The sequence below is a fragment of the Lagenorhynchus albirostris genome, chromosome 5 (genome assembly GCF_949774975.1).
Source record: "Lagenorhynchus albirostris chromosome 5, mLagAlb1.1, whole genome shotgun sequence".
In the NCBI taxonomy this organism is placed as follows: Eukaryota; Metazoa; Chordata; class Mammalia; order Artiodactyla; family Delphinidae; genus Lagenorhynchus; species Lagenorhynchus albirostris.
This window is the reverse complement of record NC_083099.1, coordinates 16,340,998-16,355,760: the sequence shown is the minus strand read 5'-3', so window position 1 is coordinate 16,355,760 and position 14,763 is coordinate 16,340,998. Positions and strand designations below refer to the sequence as shown.

The window sequence follows — 14,763 nt, the reverse complement described above, 5'->3', positions numbered from 1 at the left end:
GGCACACACGGAGTGGACCTACTAGGACATGTCTGCTCTTTCCTCCCCACTGTGACGGTTGACGGGGGCATGTGCATGTTGTAGGTCTGGCCCCGGGAGGCAAGGAGCATCGCTAGGGAGAAAGGTGCGGGCAGGGAACAGGCTGCAGGACTTGGGGGCTGTGGGCAGCATCAGAGGAGCCAGAACTCCTGTGCTCGCGGGTGCCACGGGGAGCAGGCAAAGCATAGCAAAGCCCAGGGGGCCAGAGAGACGAGAGCCAGGTGAAACTGCTTGCAAGATGAGCAGCTCTAATTCTGGCTAGGAATTGTTGGGTGTTCAATATGGTGAAGAGTGACAAGTCATATCATGGGCATGCGGGCTTTTTTGGGGAAACAGATTAGAAGAAGCTTAAAATGCTTCGTGGTTAAACTGCCCAGGGAACTGCTCTGTTTACCCCCAGTTGTTTCCTCTGTACCCCTGAGGCTTTGTTGGGTTGGGCCTTTGGGGTGGGCGAGAGACTTTTCTTGGTTGACTGTGCTCTTGGAATCACCGTCCTTATCGCCCCCAAAATACGTAGAAGAAACAGCTCCCTTTCTTGCTCAGTGGGTAATTAATTTGTGACATATTCATTGAGCCATTTGGACTGCAAAAATAAGCCCTGCTCAACACATAATTGACAGTCTGGTTTCTTATCGGAGCCAGCCAGCTTACATTCAGTTCGGGTCCTTGAAGACGGTGCATACTTTTTTTGATTCCAGGGACGAGTTTTGAGTTTCAAGTCAAGATTGCCTCCACGTTTTCACGTGTTCCTTGTATCTTATTTGTCATAAAGGAGATATCTGCCTTGTTTACTATGAAAATAACCCTGAAGGCTGGACAGATGTGCTTGCATAAGCATAATTTAAATTCATGCTTCACCTAGGCGTGAAAAATAGGTTTTAATTGGTGAGGGAACTCTGGCTATATCCAGTAAAAACCACTCTCCAATAGAAGGAACAGGACCTATGGGTACTACTTTGGCGCGTGCAACCGTTCCATTCCTTTCACCTGAAAGTTGTAGCATCCATTGATGAACCGAGTCCAAAACCATTATTTCACTGGGAATGGCCAGATGTTGGCATTCTTCTGTAAAAATGGGCTTTCCCTCATCAGCTGTGATAAATCATAAAATTCTTTTTAAAAAAAAAAGGCAGAATGAATGCTAAATTCTTTTCCTTTGAGTATCAGTTTTCAGAGTAAGAATTGCTGTCATTGCACATTTAGTTCTTTAATAAATGAGTTTCTCCTTTTTTTGTTCTTATTTACAAAAATGTATCTTTGGTCATTGTTATGGGCTTACTGATATTCCTTCATTCAGCATTTTGCAACCTGTTACACTTGTTGTTCGTTTTAGTGTTCCAGTTGTCCCAAAGGTGGCCATTGGAAGATGTTTGAAGCTCTTTTGTATCCTTTGACGTGACACCATTTGACTTAGAGCACCTCCTTCTTTTTTGGCACAGAAAGCCTCCCAGGTTCATCTTGTACTTTTTCTGCCTCAGGTCTGCAATCAGCCGCTTCTTTATGGAACCCTACTTCTCTCTAGTGGGGAATGGTATTTAGAAAGCAAGATCTGGATGCTGAAAGTGCTCATTGCTACTAGGATGTCATGGCATCTAAGCCCTATCTGGATGCATGGGATACATATATATCTGTGAATAGATGTGTGTGTACACATGTTGTGCATTCCTATGGGAGTTTATATTCCTATTTCCAGTTTATCTCTAACATTCCCATGTAACATTAAAGATTTTTATTAATTTCTCTGATTTTACCTTTATTTCGTATCTGTTACATGGACAGTGACATGGTTTCCAGTAACAAGGACATGGTTACTTATCTGTCTTACCCTGCTATAAGCATATACTAGATTCAGAATTAAAATCTATATGTTAGGAAGAAAGGAACTATCTAAGTACAGAACGTTTTGGTGGGAGGTGAAGGAGAGCTGACTATTCCATCATCTTCCATAGTAGGAAGCCAATAGATAATGCTTAAAATCAGGAAGTACAACTGCACGTATGTTATTTAGAGATAAAGAGGTCAACAAAAGAAACACAGTGGATGAAAGAATTGAAAATAATTGCATTTGGGGAATGGGAAATGGAGGAGTCTGTGGACAGTGGACTGCTGTTTTTCACAATAAGTCATACAGAGCTATTGGACTCTAAGACACGTGCAAGTGTAACTTTGATATAAATAAAAAGTTAGCTAAGCCTAATCTCAGTCCCAAATTATTACTCTCTATTTTTGTGTTGTTGATACCTTTTCTGGAAGGTACCTTGCTGAAAAAAAAAATGTGTTTCATGCAAAAGATTTGAAGGAAGCTCAGGGAATGCATTACAGTTTTAGTTCTTCTTAGATAGTATTACGAGAGCTTACTTGTCACTCAGCCAAGTGCTTGCTGCTTGGGACCTTAACAGAAATTGGAAGACTTTAATATTTTTCCAGGTGTGTAGTTGTTCAGTTAATTGGATATGTAAAATTTACAGAGACTTAAAAATTGAGGTAAAAATCCCATCAAATTTATCATCTTAACCATTTTATATGTACAGTACAGTCTAACTGTCTGCACGTTGTTGTGCAACAGGTCTCCAGAACTTTTTCATCTTGCAAAACTGAAGCTCTATACTCATTAAATAAACTCTCCTTTCCCCTCTCTGCCCTCCCTCCACCTCTGTCCACCGCCATTGTACTTTCCTGATTTATATACACTTTTAAATGTTCTCATCAAGTTTAATATGCTACAGTGTTACTCTGCCTTCCACATTGTTGCCCTATGGAAACATGTTTCAGCTTTTTCTAAAGTAAAAATGTTATAGCCGGGCCCATGTTAGAATGCTAGTATGTGGTAGTGGTGGTGGTTGTTGGTTGTGTGTGCGCGTGTGTGTGTGTGCATGCGCGTGTGTCTGTGTGTGTGTGTGTGTTTATGATCAGTTAAAGGTAATGTCTGCTCATGATTGCTTTTTGAATTTCTTAGAGAAATGCATTCGGAGAACTTTATATATATATTTTTACTTAAATATATTTTAAATATATTTAAATATATTTCATTTGAATAAAGAGTGATTTAGTTAAAAAAAAGTATATTAAGATTCTCTGCACTGGAGTAGATGCTGTGAAGTTTTTAACCAAATGGAGGCTGTGCTATCTGCCTTCAAGGGGGCTGCCTTAAAGGCATTTTTGTGGAAACAAGATGCATACATGAAACACAGAGCAACAGTCGGTACATGATTACCAGTAATCATACAGGAAACGACTGGGAGGCTGGAAAGATTAGGGGAGGTTTTCTGTAAGAGTTGAATATGAGCTGGGCCCTAAAGAAACCTAGCCTTTAAGTAAAAATTGGGAAATCTGTGCTTTGTTTTCATGTCTTAAACAGTATTTCTTGGTCTTAAATTAGCTAGTTATCTTCCTCTCCGGCAAACTGAGAGCACATGAGTTACATTTATAGTTCTTTTATGTGTACTGTATTTGCTTTGGTTTTTACCAGTGTCGTTTCTTCTGGTCTTGTTGGTTTGGGTGAATTACCTGGTCTTGAATTTCCTGTTCAGAACCCATTGCCGCTCAACAGTTTCTCTGTTTTCTAGTCACTTTTAATGTTGACTCCTGATTGAACTAATGAATCTGTGATAAAATAGTGATCAGAGTCCCAATTTCATTAAAGTTTAGTTTTTTGCTGTCTATGGCTATCAATACGTACATGTACATCTATACCTGGAACATATTATACAGCAAAAATATCTGTTTGTTGGAAGTTTTTGTAGTTTGCAGCCTGGTTTTATATATTGTCAGTTGGGGCAGTCCTCACAGAATCCCTCGGAGGTAGCTAGGTATCTCCATTTTACAAATTAGGGTGAGAAGATCCATGGGAAGTGGGAGAACTGAGAATTCCGTCCTGGACTTCCATTTCTGGGTCCTGTTTGCTTTGCAGAGTTTCTAAGCGGCTCATATCAGAGGGGCGACTGTGAGGCTGGGATGGAGTGAGGTATGAGGGGTGTCTCGAAAAGCTCAGTGTTTCGTGAGTTTTTTTATTTGTCGTGCATCTTGTAGATCTGTTGCTTAAAGCATAAAGAGGAGGATTTTGAGAAAAGACAGCTGCTTGTGTGACTTAAAAATTTTTTAAAAGTAGGTAACACATATCCATGGTAGAAAAACACAAGATACCCCAAAGGGCGCAGTGAAGTCTCACCTCACTGTGTCCTCCTGCGGCCCCTCATCACACACTTCAGAAGGAATTGTTGTGACGTTTCTTGTGTATCTTCTGAAATGTATTTTTTTTTTTTGCGGTACGCGGGCCTCTCCCGTTGTGGAGCACCGGCTCCGGACGCGCAGGCTCAGCGGCCATGGCTCACGAGCGCAGCCGCTCCGCGGCATGTGGGATCTTCCCGGACCGGGGCACGAACCCGTGTCCCCTGCATCGGCAGGCGGACTCCCAACCACTGCGCCACCAGGGAAGCCCTGAAATGCATTTTTATGTGTATCTTTAGTGCATGTTTTTACATTCCTTTCAGAAAATGGGTGCTTGCTCTGTGCTGTGCACAGAGCACCTTGTTCTTGTAAGGGGCTCTAAGCTACTAACTTTGTAATACTTATAAAAGCTGGATCTTTTCTTTTTGCAATTTGTATGGGAATGTTAATTCCATGATGAATAGAAAGCTTTTTTTTTTTTTTTTTTTTAGTTAAAAAAGACATACTCTAAGTTTCAGGGTCATTTTCAGACAAAGTGTATATAATCTTCCAAATGAAATCCCTGCAATAAAGTGGCTCTTCTGCCCATTTCAACTCACCATGATTTTGGAGTCAAGTAATATATAGAATATATTGACAGGATAGAAAACACATTAAGGGTCGATAAATGGTCAGTTGGAACATCTTTGTGAGAGTAACACAACTAAGATGAATAGATGGAAATAAACATATCGTCTTGATATATGATATCATACCGTACAATATATCATACGGTCTTGGAATCTTCAGCAAAATAAAACCAGGTGAGTGCTGGAGGAGAGGATACAGGGGATGGGTCTGCGTGGTCCGTATGATGTGTAAGCGTTTTTATGTTTTAGAGCCTTTTGGTCTGGAGTTTCTTTGCACGGTTATCTGGTGATGTGATGTCTGTAGCATTTGTATTCGCGTCCTAGTGGAAGACTCTCGTTCAGAATTACAGATTTTACAGCAACTACGTCTAGGACCTAAGAAGTAAACGCTGTGCTGCTCTTACTGTAGAACTTTACTCAAAGCACAACTGGTCATGGAATTAAATACCAATGCAAAGCGCAAAAAGGAAAAAAAGAAAAGAAAATGTGGTTTACTTTTGCTCCACAAATGACTGGGGCTTTCTACTGCCTCCTCTGTAGCAGAAGCTGGAGGAGGGGCAAGGGTAACCAAGCGTCCGATGTAGTGTAATTTCAGTAGCTTAGGCGCCTCCAGCAGGGCCGGCAGCGGGTCTTTCACCAGCACCGCGCCTGCGTTTCACCTCCCCACAAATCCTCAGGAGGGCCCCCCTTTATTCCCGAGGCTGCAGGAACGCGCAGAGGCATGTTCTCCTCCGAGGCAAATTTGTGTTCTCCTCCTCGAGTCTCTTGTCTTGCCCTAGCTGTCCTCTCCTGGGGCGATGAAGTCCTCAGCCTGGTCTCAGATGTGGAAGGCGGTGGGGACTTGTCCTACGGGGTTAAGTAAACGCGCCAGTTTAATATTTGGAAAAATAACATCCCAGTTATTCGGTGAGAGGAACATCTCAGCTAGGCCAGGGCCGTCGCTCACTCAGAAGTTGGGAGGGATTTGAGGAGCTCACCCTCTGATAACTAGAACATTCATTTCCAACGCCCCCCCACCTCCCCAGAAGGGGTGGGGCTGTCACGGCAGGCGTTTCGCACGTGCCCCTCTGTCAGGAAGAAACCGCGAAGCGGTGCTGCCCAGAAGCTCGTGCCGTGGTTGATGGGCGGGATGCGGCGTTCTCGTTCCAGGGGCTGAAACTGGATTCTGCCTTTGGCTTCAGATGCACCTATGGGGTTGACAGAGAAAAAGGACAACTGGAAAAAAAATCCCTAAATGCCACAGTTAGCATTTGTCCGCATTAGCCTGGGAACAGGAATCGGAGACCTGACAGCGAGAGGGGCAGACCAAGAAAAGGGTCAGAGGCTGTCCTCAGGTATGAGATGCTGCCCGGCTTCTCGAAGACAGGCAGGCAGGCAGGCGGTTAGGAGTCTCCCTGCTGCTTTGGGACTCAAGTCTCTTTTGCTCCTTCCTCGTCAGCCCCTCTCCTCTCCCCGCCCAAGACCTTGCCGCCCGTCTCCTTGGTTGGCCACGTGGTCTCTTTTTCACCCTGAGATCCTTAGGCATTAAGCGTCAGTCACACAACTGCACAGTTATTTATATGTTGCCCTGTAAGGGCCCTTATCTTTTGGGGGGGCATTGTCCCTCCCTCCTCAGAGCGGTTGGCTGGTTGGACCTTCGCCTCTGTCTGCAGGCTCCCTCCCCTGTCTCACCACCCTTCTCTTGGACTTCAGAGAGGAGCAGACTCCGTCAGTCTCCCTCAACCACCTGTTCACTTCCACCCCAACACACACCTGTACGGACTTACGTGCAGCAGCCAGTCCTCACATGTCTTCCTGTCTTGGCCAGAGAGTTCCTACTTCCAGCCAAGGTTACTTCCTGCCCACCTGGGGGCTCCTGGCCGCCCGGCCTGTAAATCATGCAAGTTCGCTTCCTCTCAGAAGCACACTGTGCTGTGACACAGCAAACTGTGTCACAGTTCTAAGCACATTATATCTTACTTAATTCTCAAAATAGCCATATAGGCTAAGTACACTTATCAGCCTGTTTGATAGACAAGTAACTGACACATCCAAAGGCTGAGTGACTCGCCCAGGACTCCAAAGCTGCTAAGTGATTCGAGCTGCGACAGGAACCAGGCCACCTGACGCTAGAACCTGGGCTCTTCACCACCAAGCGTGTAAACATACGCTGAGGGCTCAGGGGAGGGCTGAGTTGGTTAGTGCACAAGCCGTATTCTTTGCAGAATAAGCCTTCCTACACCTGGGGCTGTGTCTGCTGGGTACTTCTGCGGTCATAGTCCCGTCGTTTAAGGCATTGAACCCACGTATGATAGAGTTCCCCACATGCATATCTTCACCCCGAGCCTTCTGAATGTCAGACCTGTGTATCCACCTGCCCCTGGACACATCTTCCCATGAATATCTTTGACACCTCAAATCCAAGTGTTCAAAACTGCACTCAGAACTGGGACACCTGAATAATAAGATCGGCGGATTGTGTCCATGTCAGTATCCCGGTTGTGATATTGTCCTGTAGTTTTGCAAGATGTTAACGTTTGGGAAAAGTAAGTAAAATGTACGTGGGGTCTCTCTATATTGTTCGTTACAAGTGCATGTGAATCTATGCTTATCTCAAAATAAAGGTTTAATTAAAACAACACGTTCATGAAAACAAACGCATTGAATTTAGCCCCCTTACCCTCCCCCCTCCCGGCTCTCTGTTCCACATCCCGTTCTGTGGCACCGTGATCTGCTCAGCTACCCCACAGGGAGATCTGGAAGCTGCCCACCCTTCTCTGTTTCTCCCTCTCCACCGTCAGGTTGCTTACAATTCTACCTACCTCTTTTTTTGCACCCTCCTCAGCCATCTCTTCACTGGACTTTGCAGCCTCCTTTCAATTTGTCTCCCTCCCTGCCACCCCCTCCTGCAACTTCTGAGAGAGAATCTTAATTTACATATCTGATCTCCTCTTTCCCTTGCTTAAAATTCTTCCATGGCTTTGAGTCATTCGTGGCAAAAGATCAAACTCCATAGCTTGTCACTGCCTGGGCTATTGTTTATAAACGCAGATTTCTGGACCCCAGTCCAGACTCACAGGGTGGAAATCTCAGAGTCAAAGCTAAATCGGTATGTTTAGCCAACTGGCGCCCTCTGGTGACCATTCTGTGCCATCGCGTTTGAGGACCTCTGGCCTGGGCCACCTACCTCGCCTCACGGGTGACCCTTTCTCCCTCTGCCTTGCTGCTGTCCGCATGGCCTGGGATGTTTACACACTGCTCTTTCTGCCTGTGGAACTCCTTTGTACCTTCCCTCCCCTCCAGACTGGGCTAAAGCATCCCCTTGCTTCATCCCCTGTGTCCCATGGCATGTCAGAGCGCTTACCTCATCGCTGTCAGTATCTGTGTCCCTGTGTGTCTACCTCAAGGATGAATCACCTCAGGTGGGCACTGCTTTCTTCTCACCTTTGTAGCTCCAGACCCCGGGAGAGCTTCTGGCCCTCCGTAGGCATTTAATGTTTGCTGCCAAATGCCCATGATTTTTATTTTTTCTTGAGTTGTCACCTTGATCCCCAAGTGACAGTACTTACTGTCGTTTCCAGTAAGTAAAACCAGAGAGAAATAGCCAGTTAAAAATAACATGGTAAAATTACTCATCCAGACAAAACCAGATATTCAGTATTTGCCATTTAGCCCCAGTGTTGTACAGTTAATTCTAAGTGAGAGGAAAACTTAAAGCATAAAAAAGATTCAGGAATTTATCGCACCATAGCATTTCCACGGAGTGACAACAGCCCATCTACCCATTCCAGCACCACCACCCGCCCCCCCCACCACTTGCACACACACGTACGTTTCCTGCTTTTCAGCCAGAGGGCCTGATCTCACTAACCGCCCATTCAGCAGAACCAACATTCCAGCCGGTGGGGTGACTCTCCTTTGGTCTCCCGTCGCCCTGAGGCAGCAGTTTTCCCTTGGGCTCGTCTTTATCCAGCACTCTGTTCCCCGCTCCGCCTTTCACTCCCCAAGTTTGACCAGTGGCCGAATACGGGATTTCCGGTTTCCTGTGAATCGTTTTATAGAATTCAACTGATTAACTTTTTTTAAGCCTTTCATTATGGACATTTCAAACATAGACAAATATAGGAGAATGTGATAAAGTCCCTGTTACGCATCACCCAGGTTTAACTGTTCACCCTCTTGGCCACGCCTGCTTCTACCCTTATTCTCCTCCCTAACCACACCTCCTCCCTGGGCCCCTCAGAGTCTCGTCCTTTCGTCGTGGATTACTTTTCATCCGTGCGGAGTAGTCTTTTTTACTTCATGAAACGCGGATGAATTTTTATTGGTAGTAAGCTATTTCAAGAAAACATTAAAAAATTATGTAATAGCTTTATTGAGATACAATTTATACTGTTTTACAGTTCATTTTAAGTATACAGTTTAGAGGTTTTTCATGTGTTTACAGAGTTGTGAAACCATCATTACATTTTGGAATATTTTTATCACCCTGAAGGGAATCTCGTACCCATTGGCAGTCACTCCCCCTTTCCCATCAACCCCCCTCAGCCCTATAGATTGGCCTATTCTGGACATTTCATCTAACTGGAATCATAACATATGTGGTTCTTTGAAACAGGTTTCTGTCAGTTAGTATAATGTTTTCAAGGTTCATCCGTGTTGTAGTAAGTATCAGTAGTTCGTGACTTCTGATGGCTGAGTGGTATTCCCATTATAGGCATATCAGACATTTTATTTACCCATTCATCAGCTGATGGACATTTGAATCGCTTCCACTTCTTGGCTGTTACGAACCATGCTGCTATAAGTGTGTACAGATCTTTGCGTGGGCGTATGTTTTCATTTCTCTTGGGTGTATAACTAGTTGTGGACTTGATGGGTTATATGTTAACTCTATGTTCAACCTTTTGAGAAGCTGCCACGGTGTTTTCCACGGTGGCTACATCATTTTACATTCCCACCAGCAACGTATGAGGACTCTAGTTTCCACAACATCCTCACCAAAAAGTGGGTATTATCCGTCTTCTTGTTTATACCTGTCCTAGTGGTACCTTGTGGTTTTGATTTGCCTTTCCCTGGTGGCTGTTGACATTGAGCACCTTTTCATGTGCTTATCGGCCGTTTGTTTGTATTCTTTGGAGAAATGTTTATTCGGATCCTTTGCCCATTTAAAAAAATAGATCGATTATTCACCTCTTTATTATTGCGTTGTAATCATTCATTATATATTCTAGCTCCAAGTCCCCTGTCAGATAAATGATTTGCAAATATTTTCTCCCCATTTTGTGAGTTTGCCTTTTCACTTTGTTGATGGCATCCTTGGATCCAGAAAGCATTTTAACAACAGAAAACGAGAAAATCTTTCAGTCATTTTCTTGGGGGCTCACAGATGGAGGGTGCAGCATCTTATATATACTGAACTTTCCTTCTCCCCCTCCCCACCCTCCCATCTGTCTGCACCGAAGGCAAAGTCGGGCTGGTTAAATCCTCTACATCCTGCAGTTTTGAGAAGCGGTCTGTTCGTTCTCACTGTGGAGAGGCAAGAACCTTTCATTGTAGTGGTGTAGCTTCAGGGGGAATGTTTGAGGATATAGGTTTTTCCACTGAGGAGCCTGTCATTGGAATTGACTTAAGTGCTGATTCAAGTGGATCACTTTAAAGATGTGCACCTTCATCTCTGGACTTGGTTGGAGTTTTTACAAAGCAATCTTTGTTGCATCTATTTTATGTAGTGGGTTCCCACTGGTTTTGATAAAAGGAAAGAATTTAGCAAGGAAAATAAGCCTTCATAAAATTAAAGCGTATATGTATATTAGGGTGTGTGTGTGTAAAGTTTACATTTATACTTATATTTACAGGAAGTTTACTAAAAAGAATAGAAAGTTCTGTATTTGCGTGGGCCTCTTGTAGCACGCTGATGAACAGGCGCTTCCAGTTGCATTGGTTGTAACAAAGGCGGAGTGCACTAGAGAGGGAATTTGGCGTTTTCCCTACAGTGGTGTTTGAAACCTTCTAGGTCTGCAGTGATGAGTTTAAACTAGAAAGCGAAGATGTTTGTATGAAGATTTGATAGGCAGAATAATTGCGGAGGAACCTGATTTAGTCGCTTTATTTTGGGAGGACCTTATAGTGTATTGACTCAGGTCAATACTTAGATCTTGAGCACATAAGGAATAGTTTTATAGGGATGAAAGAGACGGAGGAAATTCTAATACATCAGTTAGAGAAGAGAGAGAGATCCCCGCTAGGTGGCGGGGTGGTGTCCAGAGACTAGAGAAGGCTACACGAGAGACGTGACATTTGAATTGGGCCCAGAAATCTTCCCATCCCTGAACACAGGTGGTTAGGGAAGGTCCTGTCGATAGAGCATCATAGGCGTAAGAGTCAGAGAGAAAACCCCTTGAGCTAGCACCTTGAGTGTGTATGAGGATGTAATGGCAGATAGTATTTGAAATGATTTGAATTCCCAGCTAAGGAGTTTGACCTCAATTCATCAAGGACTGCAGATCCATCGGAGGTTTTGGAACCACGAAATTGACGTTGGTTGATTCCATAAACACGTATCCAGAGCATTATGTTAGGCATTGCAGCTCAGCTGAGACAGAAGCAGGGTCTAACATCAGGGGCAGTCAAAGTCTAACCTTTAGTTTCCTTTCTAAAAACTTTTCATACCAATAATAATGATGATCGCTTCTGCAGTGCAGGCACTGTGCTAAGTAACTCATCCTTACAGTAACTGACCTGGATGTATTATTATTATTATTATTATTTTTTTTTTTTTCGGTACGCGGGCCTCTCACTGTTGTGGCCTCTCCCGTTGCGGAGCGCAGGCTCCGGACACACAGGCTCAGCGGCCATGGCTCACGGGCCCAGCCGCTCCGCGGCGTGTGGGATCTTCCCGGACCGGGGCACGAACCCGCGTCCCCTGCATCGGCAGGCGGACTCTCAATCACCGCACCACCAGGGAGGCCCAACCTGGATGTATTATTGATCCTTGTTGCAGCGATTAGGAGATTGAGGTTTAGCGGAGGCTAGATGCCTTGCTCACGACTCAGTGGCAGAGCTAGGACTTGGACCCAGGGCCATCCTGTCCCTAAGTTCATTCTACCGGTAGCGCTCAGTGCGGCCCTGTATTGCGTCTCTGCTGTGTCGCGCTGCCAGGACGCCCTCTCCGTGAGCGTTGCTGCATTTGGGGTGCTCTGTGTTTGCCCCCAGGGTGGACGTTCCTCCTCTGCTGAGTTCCCAGTTCTCTTATTAATACTGTAGGTATTCCAGGCCCTGGGAGATCATCTTTTAATGTAACTTGACAGTCTCTCTTCTCACTTACCGTGGATTTATCAATTTATGTACTTTCATGTCCTGGAGTGGGGCATCTCACACCTGTTTGTGTGCTTCTGGTGTACCTGTGTGACCTTGAGTTACGCCCGCAGCGCCTGGATCTATTGTACGGTAGGGTGAACCGCGTGGCCTCTGAAATCCCTTCTGTTTGGGGGGAGAGGCATCCACAAAGAGGAACAGTGGCTACAGGATTCTTAGATGCCAGGGAGAGTGTTGTGAAAAGGACAGGTCGTTCTTTTCAGTGCTGACCCCTGACCCACCGTCAGTAACATTCATGTTCGTAAGCTTTCGAATAATCTGGCTTCGTGGACCTTGAGTTCTACCTGACATCAGTGAACTAGAGATGTAGCCAGAGCCTCTGAGTTGCTCGATTTTAGAACTGGTCCATTTTCAGAGCAGCCTCTTTCATCGCTTTCTGCATCTTTCTACCTTTGAACCTCCTTACCTTGCTCCCCCACCTTCCCTAAGATCTCTAACCGTTCCTGTTTCCTTTTTATCACTTAGGACTGGGTCCCCACTCCAGCCCAATTAAATCAGAATCTGGTGGGATGGGGCCGAAGACACTGGCGTTTGGTAAAAGCCTCTGGTGATGGCATTTGCGTTCAGGGCTGAGAACCGCTGTGTGTCTTGCCGCTGCTGCCCTCATTTCTCCCTTTTAATGATCAGTCCTAACTAAGCATGAGAGGTGTCCGTGAACCTAATGATTTTAAGGAGTGCAGTACTAGTGGCTATTTGTTATTTTTTGTTTCTAATGAAAATTTTGTGTGCATCCTAATTTTTATATTAGTTCACACTGGACTCTCTTCAGTCCCAGGTCTCTGAATCGGTCTGATGGATATGACAACTTAATGTCAGTTAAATACGGTTAAAGTTAAAATACATGACCAAGAGGTCTATATTTGAATTCCACTTGAATTTTAAAAGTAATTCAAATTGTGGAATGATATATTCAGATCCTTAAAAAGTTATACATATATTTATGTAAACAGTCAAGCACACAAGAAGGAAAAAAGAAAACAAAAAATATAAAACTGTTTAATGATTATGAGATTTTTCTCTCGTCATATCTGCATTAGAAATTTTCTGTAGTGAATGCGTATTTCTTCTATATTTAAAAAAAACAATCTTGAAAAGAAAATATACCCTAGACAAAGTAGGGGTGTGTGTGAATGTGTGTGTTATTTTTAGCCCTTGAAGCTAAAATATTCTGAGGGGGCATTGAGAATAGTACCATACTGAGAGTGAGTTAATAGCAAGGCTTGGCACACAAAAGCTAGGATTTGGATCCTTGTTATTTTTGTTTCTGCTTATTATAGCTAAGCTAAACTCCTCTCATCTGATGGTTGGTATTTTGCTTTGCTGAACGAGTGAGAGTCATGAGATGATTAGTCCATATCAGGGGCACCAGAAAATGATGACATTGATAATTTATTGTTTGGTTTTTAATGACGAGGGAGTAGTTTTAACAATAATATCTGTTATCGGGGGTGCTTTCTGAAAAACGATTATACCAGGAACAGAATGTTGACTTAGTATCTGTTCATCTTTTTGCAGTGGCTTATTACTGGAGCAGTGCTTAACGTGTGCATTTGAATTTCAGTTTTAACTAAGACACAATTAGAACAAGTGGTTTAGACCAAAACTTAGCAGTCATTAATCATCTCTGGGTACTGTTGTCAAGTAGTTTTAGTAGTACTTAAAAAATAAAATCAAAACGCTCAATTTCTAATAGATGTTTAGTTTCTACTCTTCTTTTTGTCAAGGTAGGTTCCTTTAAAAATAAGAAGGGTGGAGAAACTACTGCCGAAATAATGAGAAAACAGCACTGTGTGGTAATATTTCAGTACAATGATTTCTTCTGAAATGCTGTTTCACTAATCCTTGGGGAAGTTTGGCTGTGAGCATGCAATTATTACATTTTTATCCATAGAATGGGCTAAAGTTGGCATCACATCCTTCACGGCAGTCAAAGGCAACACATTGACTTAATTTGTGACCGTGTGGCGGATACTTTGAATAATTTTAGTGATTTTTTTCTTTTAATGCTACATTTTCTGTTTCCTCCCCAGTTTCCTACCTTTTGTCGCTCACTACTCTTTCTGATTGAGTTCTGAGGCATCTTTTGTTGGTTGGGGAGAGTAGAATAACTGAAGGTCCAGATTGATTGTCCAAGAGGCGGCCCCTCTTGTGTCCCAGGCAGGGGTGGGGGAGTGCAGGGCGGAACGCTATCTGGGGCCAGCCTGCGGGGAAAGTCAGTCCTCTTACAGATTGACAGAAACAGAACACACCTTAGTTAGGCATGTTTGAACCCTGACTTGGAGCCGGAAAAATGTACCGTTAAGAGAGCTGCACTTGGGGGGATTTTGAATTCTTTTGGAGTAGTAGAATTGTGGTTTCTTTTTTAATTTATTTTTTATTTATTTATTTATTTTTTGCGGTACACGGGCCTCCCACTGCCGTGGCCTCTCCCGCCGCGGAGCACAGGCTCCGGACGCGCAGGCTCAGCGGCCATGGCTCACGGGCCCAGCCGCTCCGCGGCACGCGGGATCCTCCCAGACCGGGGCACGAACTCGCGCCCCCCGCATCGGCAGGCGGACTCTCAACCACTGCG

General features: G+C 44.3%; 1 protein-coding gene across 1 annotated transcript in view; it reads left to right on the top strand.

The window, feature by feature from the left end:
* MED12L (mediator complex subunit 12L) overlaps positions 1-14,763 on the top strand; it is a 326,097-nt gene that overhangs the window by 55,746 nt on the left and 255,588 nt on the right. The window lies entirely within an intron of this gene.